The following is a 14,655-nucleotide window of genomic DNA, read 5'->3' as shown; positions in this document are numbered from 1 at the left end:
GAATCTGCCAACACTGATGACATTGACAGGACTCACCCCAAGCACGGAAGTGGAGGGGTATCGAAACCGAGGTCACTATGAGAGCAGGGCATGAAAGGCCACAGACTTTGAGACTATTTTGTTTATATTGATGACGATGGAGGAGGAGGAGGATGACGATGATGATGACGATGTTGCTATGGAGGTCCATTTTGGTTTGGGACTGCGCGACAAGGCTGTACTCTACGCTTCCTGTCATAATGATATCCCAACATTAACCAGGCCAGAGAGATACAGTCACTTGCAGTGTTAGTCAGGTAATTAGAGCAACACACCCAAAGACGCATCCTTGAAGTGGATGACACTGGACTGTGTGGTCCCAGTCTCCCCATTTAAGCCCACAGCACACTCAACTCTGTGTAGGAGCCGGCCACGGGCTGAGAAACCAACCTCTGCTGGGATTTCAACCCGCGTCCTCCCAGCCCTCAGTCATCGACGCTAACCACTTCACCACGGCGGCTGGTGCAGTTACAATGATTTGATGTTTTACAATAACACACTGCAGTTACAGTGATTTGATGCTTTGAAATAACACAGAGTAGCCATGTTTAAATCCACTAAGGTGACACACTGCAGTCACAATGCTTTAGAAAAACACTGCAGTCAGAATGAATTGATGCTATAAAATAACACACTGCAGTCAGAATGAATTGATGCTATAAAATAACACACTGCAGTCAGAATGAATTGATGCTATAAAATAACACACTGCAGTCAGAATGAATTGATGCTATAAAATAACACACTGCAGTCAGAATGAATTGATGCTATAAAATAACACACTGCAGTCAGTGCTTTAGAATACACTGCAGTCACAATGATTGATGCTTTAAAATAACACACTGCAGTCACAATGATTGATGCTTTAAAATAACACACTGCAGTCACAATGATTGATGCTATAAAATAACACACTGCAGTCACAATGATTGATGCTATAAAATAACACACTGCAGTCAGAATGAATTGATGCTATAAAATAACACACTGCAGTCAGTGCTTTGGAATACACTGCAGTCACAATGATTGATGCTTTAGAAAAACACACTGCAGTCACAATGATTGATCCTTTAACACACTGCAGTCAGTGCTTTGGAATACACTGCAGTCACAATGATTGATGCTTTAAAATAACACACTGCAGTCACAGTGCTTTGGAATACACTGCAGTCACAATGATTGATCCTTTAACACACTGCAGTCAGTGCTTTGGAATACACTGCAGTCACAATGATTGATGCTTTAAAATAACACACTGCAGTCACAGTGCTTTGGTATAACACACTGCAGTCACTGCTTTAAAATGATACACTGCAGTCACTAGTCACTGTTAATGATACACTGCAGTCACTGTTAATGACACACTGCAGTCACTGTTAATGATACACTGCAGTCACTAGTCACTGTTAATGATACACTGCAGTCACTGTTAATGATACACTGCAGTCACTGTTAATGACACACTGCAGTCACTGTTAATGATACACTGCAGTCACTGTTAATGACACACTGCAGTCACTGTTAATGATACACTGCAGTCACTAGTCACTGTTAATGATACACTGCAGTCACTGTTAATGATACACTGCAGTCACTAGTCACTGTTAATGATACACTGCAGTCACTGTTAATGACACACTGCAGTCACTGTTAATGATACACTGCAGTCACTAGTCACTGTTAATGATACACTGCAGTCACTGTTAATGATGCACTGCAGTGACTGTTAATGACGCACTGCAGTCACTGTTAATGACGCACTGCAGTCACTGTTAATGACACACTGCAGTCACTGCTTTAAAATCATACACTGCAGTCACTGTTAATGATACACTGCAGTCACTGCTTTAAAATCATACACTGCAGTCACTGTTAATGACACACTGCAGTCACTGCTTTAAGATGATACACTGCAGTCACAATGCTTCAAAGCAGTGACTGCAGTGTATTATTTTAAAGCAGTGATTGCAGTGTGTTATTTAAATCATTGTGACTGCAGTGTCTTATTTTAAAATGATACACTGCAGTCACAATGATTTGATTCTTTAGAATAATACACTGCAGTCACGGTGCTTTAAAATTAATACACTGTAGTCACAATGCTTTAAAATATTACACCGCAGTCACAATGCTTTGAAATAACACACTGCAGTCTCAATGATTTTATGCTTTCAAATAAAACACTGCAGTCACAATGATTTCATGCTTTTAAAAAACACATTGCAGTCACAGTGATATAAGTGGATTGGAGTTTATGGGATTGATGTCAAATTTTTTTTGTTTTGTTTTGGTTGGAGTTAAGGGGATTGATTCCTTGCTCTGTACCATGTAGGTTATGACACCTGTGAGTTAAGGGGATTGGTTCCTTGCTGTGTACCATGTCTGTTACGACACCTGTGAGTTAAAGGGATTAATTCCTTGCTCTGTACCGTGTCTGTTACGACACCTGTGAGTGAAGGGGATTGATTCCTTGCTGTGTACCGTGTCTGTTATGACACCTGTGAGTTAAGGGGATTGATTCCTTGCTCTGTACCGTGTCTGTTACGACACCTGTGAGTGAAGGGGATTGATTCCTTGCTGTGTACCGTGTCTGTTACGACACCTGTGAGTTAAGGGGATTGATTCCTTGCTCTGTACCGTGTCCGTTATGACACCTGTGAGTTAAGGGGATTGATTCCTTGCTCTGTACCGTGTCCGTTACGACACCTGTGAGTTAAGGGGATTGATTCCTTGCTGTGTACCGTGTCTGTTATGACACCTGTGAGTGAAGGGGATTGATTCCTTGCTCTGTACCGTGTCCGTTATGACACCTGTGAGTTAAGGGGATTGATTCCTTAATCTGTACCGTGTCCGTTATGACACCTGTGAGTTAAGGGGATTGATTCCTTAATCTGTACCGTGTCCGTTACGACACCTGTGAGTTAAGGGGATTGATTCCTTGCTGTGTACCGTGTCTGTTACGACACCTGTGAGTTAAGGGGATTGATTCCTTGCTCTGTACCGTGTCCGTTATGACACCTGTGAGTTAAGGGGATTAATTCCTTGCTCTGTACCGTGTCTGTTACGACACCTGTGAGTTAAGGGGATTGATTCCTTGCTCTGTACCGTGTCTGTTATGACACCTGTGAGTTAAGGGGATTGATTCCTTGCTCTGTACCGTGTCTGTTACGACACCTGTGAGTTAAGGGGATTGATTCCTTGCTCTGTACCGTGTCTGTTACGACACCTGTGAGTTAAGGGGATTAATTCCTTGCTCTGTACCGTGTCTGTTACGACACCTGTGAGTTAAGGGGATTGATTCCTTGCTGTGTACCGTGTCTGTTACGACACCTGTGAGTTAAGGGGATTGATTCCTTAATCTGTACCGTGTCTGTTACGACACCTGTGAGTTAAGGGGATTAATTCCTTGCTGTGTACCGTGTCTGTTACGACACCTGTGAGTTAAGGGGATTGATTCCTTAATCTGTACCGTGTCTGTTACGACACCTGTGAGTTAAGGGGATTGGTTCCTTGCTGTGTACCATGTCTGTTACGACACCTGTGAGTTAAAGGGATTAATTCCTTGCTCTGTACCGTGTCTGTTACGACACCTGTGAGTGAAGGGGATTGATTCCTTGCTGTGTACCGTGTCTGTTACGACACCTGTGAGTTAAGGGGATTGATTCCTTGCTCTGTACCGTGTCCGTTATGACACCTGTGAGTTAAGGGGATTGATTCCTTGCTCTGTACCGTGTCTGTTACGACACCTGTGAGTGAAGGGGATTGATTCCTTGCTGTGTACCGTGTCTGTTACGACACCTGTGAGTTAAGGGGATTGATTCCTTGCTCTGTACCGTGTCCGTTATGACACCTGTGAGTTAAGGGGATTGATTCCTTGCTCTGTACCGTGTCTGTTACGACACCTGTGAGTTAAGGGGATTAATTCCTTGCTCTGTACCGTGTCTGTTACGACACCTGTGAGTTAAGGGGATTGATTCCTTGCTGTGTACCGTGTCTGTTACGACACCTGTGAGTTAAGGGGATTGATTCCTTAATCTGTACCGTGTCTGTTACGACACCTGTGAGTTAAGGGGATTAATTCCTTGCTGTGTACCGTGTCTGTTACGACACCTGTGAGTTAAGGGGATTGATTCCTTAATCTGTACCGTGTCTGTTACGACACCTGTGAGTTAAGGGGATTAATTCCTTGCTGTGTACCGTGTCTGTTACGACACCTGTGAGTTAAGGGGATTGATTCCTTAATCTGTACCGTGTCTGTTACGACACCTGCTTTACACGCGAAGCAGGAAATCATAGTTTTTGTTGTGAAACAACAGACATTTTAAATGCAAAACTAAGACATGTGTAGTTTTTGTTGTGAAACAACAGACATTTTAAATGCAAAACAAAGACATATGTAGTTTTTGTTGTGAAACAACAGACATTTTAAATGCAAAACAAAGACATATGTATTTTTTGTTGTGAAACAGCAATTATTTCAAATGCAAAGCAGGAAACTGTAGTTTTTGTTGTGAAATAAATATTTGAAATGCAAAGCAGGGAATTACATAATTTTTGTTGTGAAACCACAGACATTTTGAATTTAAAGCAAGAAATTGTAGTAATTGCTGTGAAACAACAAATATTTAAATTTAAAGTAGGGAATTTTAGTTTTTGTTGAGAAACAGCAGACATTTTAAATGTAAAACAGGGAAATTATAGTTTTTGTTTTAATCAACATTTTATTCAGGCAGATTTTATTAAGATGTTGTTGTTGTTGTTGTTGTTGTATTTTTGTTTACCTATTTATTTATTTATTATTTTTTGTATGTTTCAAATGGGCATGGATTTCTGAGTGTTGGCAATAATGAGTATTCAGTTTACTGTTAAAGTTTGCCACGGAGTTTGGTTTCTGACAGCAAATGCATTCAGAGAAAACATTATCATTGTTGAATACTTCGCCATGGATGGTGATCTTTGTTGTATGATAAAATATATTTGAAAGATCCTTGCAACATAAAAATACAATTATTTGAATGTGCAATGTGGTTTTGGTGTAGCGCATGAATGAGTGACTGTTAGCATAAATTTACACTTTGCATGTGTGGGTGTGAATGTGTTATGATCAGACTACTAATGTTAAACACACTTCATGATAATCAGTCACCATACACATACATTGTGGTTAACTTTAGTCTGATCATCATAAAGAGTGGTTAACTATAGTCTGATCATTATAATGAGTGGTTAACTACAGTCTGGTCATCATAAAGAGTGGTTAACTATAGTCTGATCATCATAAAGAGTGTTTAACTTTAGTCTGATCATCATAAAGAGTGGTTAACTATAGTCTGATCATCATAAAGAGAGTTTAACTTTAGTCTGATCATCATAAAGAGTGGTTAACTATAGTCTGATCATCATAAAGAGTGTTTAACTTTAGTCTGATCATCATAAAGAGTGGTTAACTATAGTCTGATCATCATAAAGAGTGGTTAACTATAGTCTGATCATCATAAAGAGTGTTTAACGTTAGTCTGATCATCATAAAGAGTGGTTAACTATAGTCTGATCATCATAAAGAGTGTTTAACGTTAGTCTGATCATCATAAAGAGTGTTTAACGTTAGTCTGATCATCATAAAGAGTGGTTAACTTTAGTCTGATCATCATAAAGACCTGACAGAGTAACAGTGTAAATGAACAGTGGATGTAACATGTAGACCTGACAGAGTAACAATGTGAATGAACAGTGGATGTAACATGTAGACCTGACAGAGTTACAATGTAAATGAACAGTGGTTGTAACATGTAGACCTGACAGAGTAACAATGTGAATGAACAGTGGTTGTAACATGTAGACCTGACAGAGTAACAATGTAAATGAACAGTGGATGTAACGTGTAGACCTGACAGAGTTACAATGTAAATGAACAGTGGATGTAATATGTAGACCTTACAGAGTAACAGTGTAAATGAACAGTGGATGTAACGTGTAGACCTGACAGAGTAAGAATGTGAATGAACAGTAGACGTAACGTGTAGACCTGACAGAGAAACGGTGTAAATGAACAGTGGATGTAACGTGTAGACCTGACAGAGTAAGAATGTGAATGAACAGTGGACGTAACGTGTAGACCTGACAGAGAAACGGTGTAAATGAACAGTGGATGTAACGTGTAGACCTGACAGAGTAACAGTGTAAATGAACTGTGGTTGTAACATGTAGACCTGACAGAGTAACAATGTGAATGAACAGTGGTTGTAACATGTAGACCTGACAGAGTAACAATGTAAATGAACAGTGGATGTAACATGTAGACCTGACAGAGTAACAATGTGAATGAACAGTGGTTGTAACATGTAGACCTGACAGAGTAACAATGTAAATGAACAGTGGATGTAACGTGTAGACCTGACAGAGTTACAATGTAAATGAACAGTGGATGTAATATGTAGACCTTACAGAGTAACAGTGTAAATGAACAGTGGATGTAACGTGTAGACCTGACAGAGTAAGAATGTGAATGAACAGTGGACGTAACGTGTAGACCTGACAGAGAAACGGTGTAAATGAACAGTGGATGTAACGTGTAGACCTGACAGAGTAAGAATGTGAATGAACAGTGGACGTAACGTGTAGACCTGACAGAGAAACGGTGTAAATGAACAGTGGATGTAACGTGTAGACCTGACAGAGTAACAGTGTAAATGAACAGTGGATGTAGCCAGAAACATGTAACGGGTAGACCTGACAGAGTAACAATGTGAATGAACAGTGGATGTAACATGTAGACCTGACAGAGTAACAATGTGAATGAACAGTGGTTGTAACATGTAGACCTGACAGAGTAACAATGTAAATGAACAGTGGATGTAACATGTAGACCTGACAGAGTAACAGCGTAAATGAACAGTGGATGTAACGTGTAGACCTGACAGAGTTATAATGTAAATGAACAGTGGATGTAACATGTAGACCTGACAGAGTAACAGTGTAAATGAACAGTGGATGTAGCCAGAAACATGTAACATGTAGACCTGACAGAGTAACAGTGTAAATGAACAGTGGTTGTAACGTGTAGACCTGACAGAGTAACAGTGTAAATGAACAGTGGATGTAACGTGTAGACCTGACAGAGTTATAATGTAAATGAACAGTGGATGTAACCAGAAGCATGTAACGTGTAGAGCTTTCAGAGTAACAGTGTAAATGAACAGTGGATGTAACCAGAAACATATAGCGTGTAGACCTGACAGAGTTAATGTGTAAATATACATGATGTTAGCACAGACATGTATAGGCCTGACACAGTTACTATTTGTATTTGTATTTCTTTTTATCACACCAGATTTCTGGGTGTGAAATTCGGGCTGCTGTCCACGGGCAGAGCACGTCGTACACTACAGCGCCACCCATTTTTGACTCACCTGTGTAAACAAAGTGAGTCTATGTTTTAACCCTGTGTTCGGTCCTCTCTCTCTCTCTCTCTCTCTCTGTGTGTGTGTGTGTGTGTGTGCGTGGTAAACTTTAACATTGCCATTTTCTCTGCAAATACTTTGTCAGTTGACACCAAATTTGGCATAAAAATAGGAAAAATTCAGTTCTTTCCAGTCATCTTGTTTAAAACAATATTGCACCTCTGGGATGGGCACCAAAAAAAAAGAAGGAAAAAAAAAAGCCAAATTATATGCAAACTGAATTTACTGTTATATTTATATATATTTTTATTCTCTAAACTTGGCACTTTGATCTGATATTCTGACACAACAACAAGAACAGTCATTTTTATAATTCTTTTGTTCAAAAAGGAACTTATTTTGCTAAGCATGGAAGTTATATTTATTTTGCATATCCTTCGGTACAGATAGTAAAAAAGGGAAATTAATCTGTAATTAATGCTAGGGGGCTTAATTTGCTTTAAAGTGATCTTTCTCATCTGAAACATTACATTTTGAAATTATACTCAATACATAAAAAGCTTGTGTGTTTTCATTTGCCCAAGTGGTCTTTTTCGGAAAATACTAAAATCAATATGACGAGTGGACTTTATAGATCTATTGGCTGAGCCCTGAAGGTCATGGGCGAAAATCAGTTGCGTACACATATTTATACATATTCAAAGCGCGTGCTCATATTCTTCGCGAAGGCGAACGACGCCATTTTGTTTCAAGTTGTTGACCTGCCCGTTCAGTTCAATATTCAATCGACAATACACGATAACACGTGATGGAAAGTTGGAGAAGGAGACCATTAAATATTTATTCAGAGAAAGATTTGTGAATGCCTCATCACTTACTGGATTATGCCCCAAACTGCCATAAAAATATCCTCAGAATCAGTCGGAATTCACAGTTTAAAATAATAAACCATGAGAGTTAATACCCTTGATGAAACGTAAAAATTTCCAGTCTTGACTTTTCTCAAAATTAAGTCCTTTTCACTTCATACGACGTTTAGAAGTACTTGTACTTGACTCTACATGTTATTAGTTTAACAAAATACTCAATTTCCACATCAGCTTTAAAACTATAAAACTAGAATGAACATAAAAGAGAAATTCAATCGACCGTGTCAACAGGGTGCAACAAAACTTGTACATCTATCTAGATCCAGAGAAAACTAAATGTTGCAGTGTGATTGCGGCGATAGCCACGTCTCCTTTACCGCGGACTTAAAAAGAATTTTTAATTGCCCTTAAAGATTTTTTGAATGCCCAAGATACATCAGAATAGTATGATGCCCCTGAAAAATTGTTGTCGCTCTTGCAAGAAACATCCAACTGCTTCCTGGACATTCAAAACTGGATGACTATAAATAAGTTACAATTGAACGCGGACAAAACTGAAGCAATGATCATAGGAACTAAACAAAAACTGTTTTCCATCACAATTGACACAATCAAACTTGGCAGTACATCCATCCCTCTTTCCAGGTCAGTCAGGAACCTCGGTGTTGTCCTTGACAACACACTGTCCATGCAAAAATTTATCAGTCAGACATGTCAGTCCTGCTACTGTAAACTGCGGTGCATCAGTTCCTTCCGGAAATATCTGTCCACTGACGCAACATCTAGCCTTGTCGTTTCTCTCATTCTCTCTCGCATTGACAACTGTAACTCTCTATTGTCTGGTTTGCCTGCTTCATCCATTCAGTCCCTTCAGTGCATACAAAACTCTGCTGCCCGACTCGTCCTCAGAAAGAAAAGATTTGAGCACATCACTCCTTTTTTGCAACATCTCCACTGGCTCCCTGTCTCACACGGAATAAAGTACAAGATCAGCACTCTATGTTATAAATGTGTTCACAAAACTGCCCCTTCCTATCTCTGCGGCTGCCTTCACCTCTACACTCCATCTCGCTCACTACGATCGGCTTCGGATCCACTCTGTTTACGCATACCCAGATTCAAACACTCGACTTGTTGGCCGCCGTTCTTTCTCCGTCTTGCAATTGAAATGAACTTCCTCTTTCGCTTCAAGTCTCCACACACAGCTCTTTCAAGTCTGGCCTTAAAACCCACCTCTTCCCAAAATAGCCTTCCTTCCCTGCCTCTTCCTTGTCTTTAGTTTCTACAGTTTTAGAGTTATGCATGCGTGTGAATGACTGGTGCGAAAGCGCTTTGATTTGTCTCTGCACAAGATTCAGCGCTATATAAATACAATTATTATTATTTAAACAGCATTCTCACTGCGAATACCGCAATCGATTTATCGCCCTTTAAAAAAGTGTGTTTAAATATATTTTGGAACGTCATTTAAGGAGCCACGATAGTGTAATGTGTAAGACAGTTTCTTCTCACCCGAACATGCGGGGTTCGAATCTGCCGTTAGGACTTTTTTTTCCTTTTCCTTTTAACCCGATGCTTTATAGCAACAAATACAGAACACATTTTAAACGATTAGATTTTAAAAAAAGTGTATCACAAGTGAGTCTTGAAGGCCTTGCCTCTCATGTTTTGTATTTTTTCCTGCGTGCAGTTATTTTTGTGTGTGTTTTTCCTGTCGAAGTGGATTTTTCTGCAGAATTTTGCCAGGAACAACCCTTTTGCTGCCGTGGGTTCTTTTACGTGCGCTATAAGTGCATGCTGCACATGCTGCGGGACCCCGGTTTATCGTCTCATCCGAATGACTAGCGTCCAGACCACCGCTAAAGGTCTAGTGGAGGGGGAGAAAATATCGGCGGTTGAGCCATGATTCGAACCAGTGCGCTCAGATTCTCTTGCTTCCTTGGCGGACGCGTTACCTCTAGGCCATCACTCCACATTGGTAAATAAACTCGGTGTAACCAGAGACATTTTCAGACCAGACTCAGTTACTATGTAAATAAACAGTGGATCTAACCAGAGACATTTTCAGACCAGACTCGGTTACTATGTAAATAAACAGTGGATCTAACCAGAGACATTTTCAGACCAGACTCAGTTACTATGTAAATAAACAGTGGATCTAACCAGAGACATTTTCAGACCAGACTCAGTTACTATGTAAATAAACAGTGGATCTAACCAGAGACATTTTCAGACCAGACTCAGTTACTATGTAAATAAACAGTGGATCTAACCAAAGACATTTTCAGACCAGACTCAGTTACTATGCTGATAAACAGTGGATCTAACCAGAGACATTTCCAGACCAGACTCAGTTACTATGCTGATAAACAGTGGATCTAACCAGAGACATGTATAGACATGACATAGTTACTATGTAGATAAACAGTAACCCTAACCATAGACATGTACAGATATGACATAGTTACTATGTAAATAAACTGTGGATCTAACCAGATACATGTATAGACATGATATATAGTTACTATGTAGATAAACAGTGGATCTAACCAGACATGTACTGGACATGACATGGTTACTATATAGATAAACGGTGGACCTAACCAGAGACATGTGTAGACATGACACAGTTACTATGTAAATACACAGTTGATGTTACCAGAGACATGATGTATAGACCTGACATAGTTACAATGTAAATAAACAGGATGTATCCAGAGATAACTAATGCATTCAAGGTTCCTCGCAGAGGTATCGGGTTAAAGTTCCCAGAGCCTTTTACGGCCATCGCAGCAGTGAATTCCTATCCATTGTGTCTGGGGCTTGGCACAGGAGGGCGGGGCCCAGTCTTCTGCCATTTGAAGTTAACCTTCCCCATTTGAAGTTAACCTTCCCCATTTGAAGTTAACCTTCCCCATTTGAAGTTAACCTTCCCCATTTGAAGTTAACCTTCCCCATTTGAAGTTAACCTTCCCCATTTGAAGTTAACCTTCTTCCCCATTTGAAGTTAACCTTCCCCATTTGAAGTTAACCTTCCCCATTTGAAGTTAACCTTCCCCATTTGAAGTTAACCTTCCCCATTTGAAGTTAACCTTCCCCATTTGAAGTTAACCTTCCCCATTTGAAGTTAACCTTCCCCATTTGAAGTTAACCTTCCCCAACAGTAGCCGGATACCTATTCACACCTTGTGGTCCGAGTGATAACCAGGATACCTGCTTTTGCTTGATATGTTAGGTTCTTTTGTTGATTTTACGTGAACTGGGGGTGCTGATTCATAATCTGTTGGAGGCCAAATCGTAAATAATGGGCATTTGAGTTATTGCATAAAATGCAAGATGGCCGCCAATGGATTTGTAAAGTATAGAGTACCTATGACGCATAATTCTAATTGTTTCGTAACTAATACTTGTCTCAGTCAAGAAAATGACTCGCATGACCAAATAATTCTTACTATCTCTATTTTATCCTATTTTAGCCTGGTTTACCAGATTTTCCAAGATGACCGACAGTGGAAGAAGACAAGACTTTTCTTGCTCATGATTGGCATGCAAAATGAATTAAAGAAATCTGACACAAATTGAATTCGCTTGTTGAGTACTTGCAAGTTTTCTTTCTTTCAATGATTGTTGCATTAAATAATTAATGGTTGCATGTTTAGAAAGCAATCAGTTACAAACATGAAAGGTCGATCGTTTGTCAAAAGCCAGTTACTGATGCCCACTTTTTTGTGCCCCAGATTTTTGGGCATTTAATTATCTATTTCGAAGTGTTATGCAGTTTTCATCTCAAACGAAACAATGTTCTCTGAAACCGAACTAACTTCGGTCAGAACTGCGTCCCCCCCCCCCCCCCCAACCCTCCTCCTCCCCACCACAAACACCGTGTTGTCTCCTTCCTCTAATCTCGGTAAATAATTTGGCTGCATGTTGTAATTTCGTAAAATTCTCTGACTGGGGTCTTTGGAACAGTTTGATTGTATGCAGTTTCTGTGTATTGAAGACCTGCGGTTATTGAGCACACTATCAGTGGGAGGTGTGTGTGTTTTGGTGGGGGTATGGGGGGGGGGGGGGGCAGTCTGCCATATGTATTGAAGACCTGCGGTTATTGAGCACACTTTCAGTGGGAGGTGTGTGTATTTTGGTGGGGGTATGGGGAGGAGGAGGGGTGGGGGGACCAGTCTGCCATATGTATTGAAGACTTGCGGTTATTGAGCACACTATCAGTGGGAGGTGTGTGTATTTTGGTGAGGGAAGGGGGGGGGGAACCGGTCTGCCATATGTAAACAAAAGAACGAACTTTCCAATACCAGTCATCCAAGAACGCAGAAGCTATGATTATTTCCTCTGCAAGAATGTCCACATCTACTTCTTTTCCTGCCTTTATTGTGGTTGGTGATGCCACAGTTCAGTTTTCTAAATCAGCAAGGAACCTTGGAGTCATTCTTAATCTTGACTCAAACCTCAGCATGCATGCTCAGGTAGTAAATCTGATAGGCATAGCCAATTGTGAGCTTCGTCTTTCCATCAGTACCTTTCTGTTGAAACTACTAAAACTCTTATTCCTGCTTTTGTGCTGTCATGAATTGACTACTGTAATTCTCTTCTCATAGGCTGTCCACACAATATTTTTCAGCGAATTCAGAAACTTCAAAACAATGCTGCCCATCTGACTCTCATAGTGCCACGTACTGATCACATTTCTCCTCACCTCCGCACTCTACACTGGCTCCCTATTGAAGCGAGAATTAAATACAAAGTTGCGTGTCTCTGCTATTCTGCTTTCCACTCTGCAGGACCTACATATCTTTCTGACCTTATCAGTGTTTACACTCCCGAAAGAAATCTCCACTCTTCCTCTGACTGCTACCTTTTGAAACTTCCTTGTGTCAATACAAGAACCTATGGTGAACGTTATTTCTTCTTTGCTGCTCCTCACATCTGGAACAACCTTCCTCATCATATCAGTGCATCTGATTCTGTTTCTGCTTTTCACTCATCACTAAAATCTTATCTTTTTAAAACCTATCAATAAGTACTCTCGGCTTCCTTGTTCTCCAACACCACCCATGTCAGCTCACTTTGGATGTATGTAGAGTGGGAAAGGGAGAGTGAGTCGGCGGGGGTGGGGTGCGGGGGGAGTTGAGAAAGAGTGGTCATGAATGTTTTATGTAACTTGTAATATTTTTCTTTCATGTAAAGCGCCCAGAGCTCTTAGAGAGAAAGGGCGCTATATATATATATATATATATATATATATATATATATCCACACACACATACACACATATATATACATACACACTGTCACACACTCCAGAAATCTGGGCAAGCCCAAAAGTCAGGAGACGTGGACTTTAGGGTCGACACCGCGCAACACACACTCCCAAGAAGGACGCAGAAATCCGTGTACGATTTTATAACTTTTATTCACACACATATGGGTACAGGACCTACTTCCTAAGCTATCCCCAAACCCAAACCCTCGCCCCACCTAACTCCAAACCACCCCTCCTTAACCCACCTTTAACCCCCACGGGGACAAAATCAAGAAACGAAAGAAAAACGAACCAAACACATACACACTCGCACATTCACTGCACAAGCGGCAACGTTCATTTAACTCATCTGTCACTCGTTGACGGACTGAAAAATCCCTGCTCCAGGCTGAGAGTCGAACGCTAACTACAATCTCTCCCTCGACGTCCAGCTCACCCACAGAGCACCCCACCAGATGAGTCCGGGAGGTCGCGGCAAGCAGGGCAGGCTGCGGTCGAAGGTCGACGCCGAGGGACGATCTGGATCCCCAGGGTGCGATCCCAGGGTTTCGTGTCAGCGCTCGGCTCCTCAGGTGGAAGACCTCGAGGGGCGACCTCGGAGCTGGGACAGCAGAGCAGTCGATTTGCCGCTACTTGACAAACAAGCAAGCTGGGGACGGGGATAACCCCCTGTCAGTACCAGTCCATAACCGCATAACCCTATGCGCGTTGGGCGACCTAAGAAGCCACAGGTTGTGCTCTCATTCATCCAACAAGCACTCTAAGGCAAAATAATGAACAACCACTGTCATACACCAATCGCACGACAACATGCATGCCTGGAAGTGAGGGGTCCGGAACCTGCCAGGGTACCGGCCGTCGCCCTACTTATACGGTGGCACAGGTCAACCCAAGACTCGAACCCCAAACCTTGTGCCGCGCATCCTGAAGCACGCTCCCACAGCGCTACGCTGCCAGAATCGAAGGCCCAATCAAGGTAACCTCCCTTGCACAAGCAGACATGTTGGAACAGAACATTCAAAAAGGAAAAATTATGATAGCGTCAGCACATGGCTGCCAAAGCCATTCGGAT

At 41.2% G+C, this 14,655-nt stretch overlaps 1 protein-coding gene across 2 annotated transcripts in view; it reads left to right on the top strand.

Moving 5' to 3' along the window:
* Positions 1-1,196, top strand: part of LOC143276939 (oxaloacetate tautomerase fahd2, mitochondrial-like) — a 58,750-nt gene extending 57,554 nt beyond the window's left edge. For both annotated transcript variants that reach the window (XR_013053663.1, XR_013053661.1), the window contains exon 8: positions 403-1,196. The gene's annotated coding sequence lies outside the window, so the exon portion shown is untranslated. The remainder of the gene's footprint in view (positions 1-402) is intronic.
* The last annotated feature ends 13,459 nt before the right edge of the window (positions 1,197-14,655 follow it).

This window comes from Babylonia areolata, chromosome 2 (assembly GCF_041734735.1).
Source record: "Babylonia areolata isolate BAREFJ2019XMU chromosome 2, ASM4173473v1, whole genome shotgun sequence".
Classification (NCBI taxonomy): Eukaryota; Metazoa; Mollusca; class Gastropoda; order Neogastropoda; family Buccinidae; genus Babylonia; species Babylonia areolata.
The sequence above is the reverse complement of the archived record's forward strand: the minus strand, read 5'-3'. Positions and strand labels throughout refer to the sequence as shown.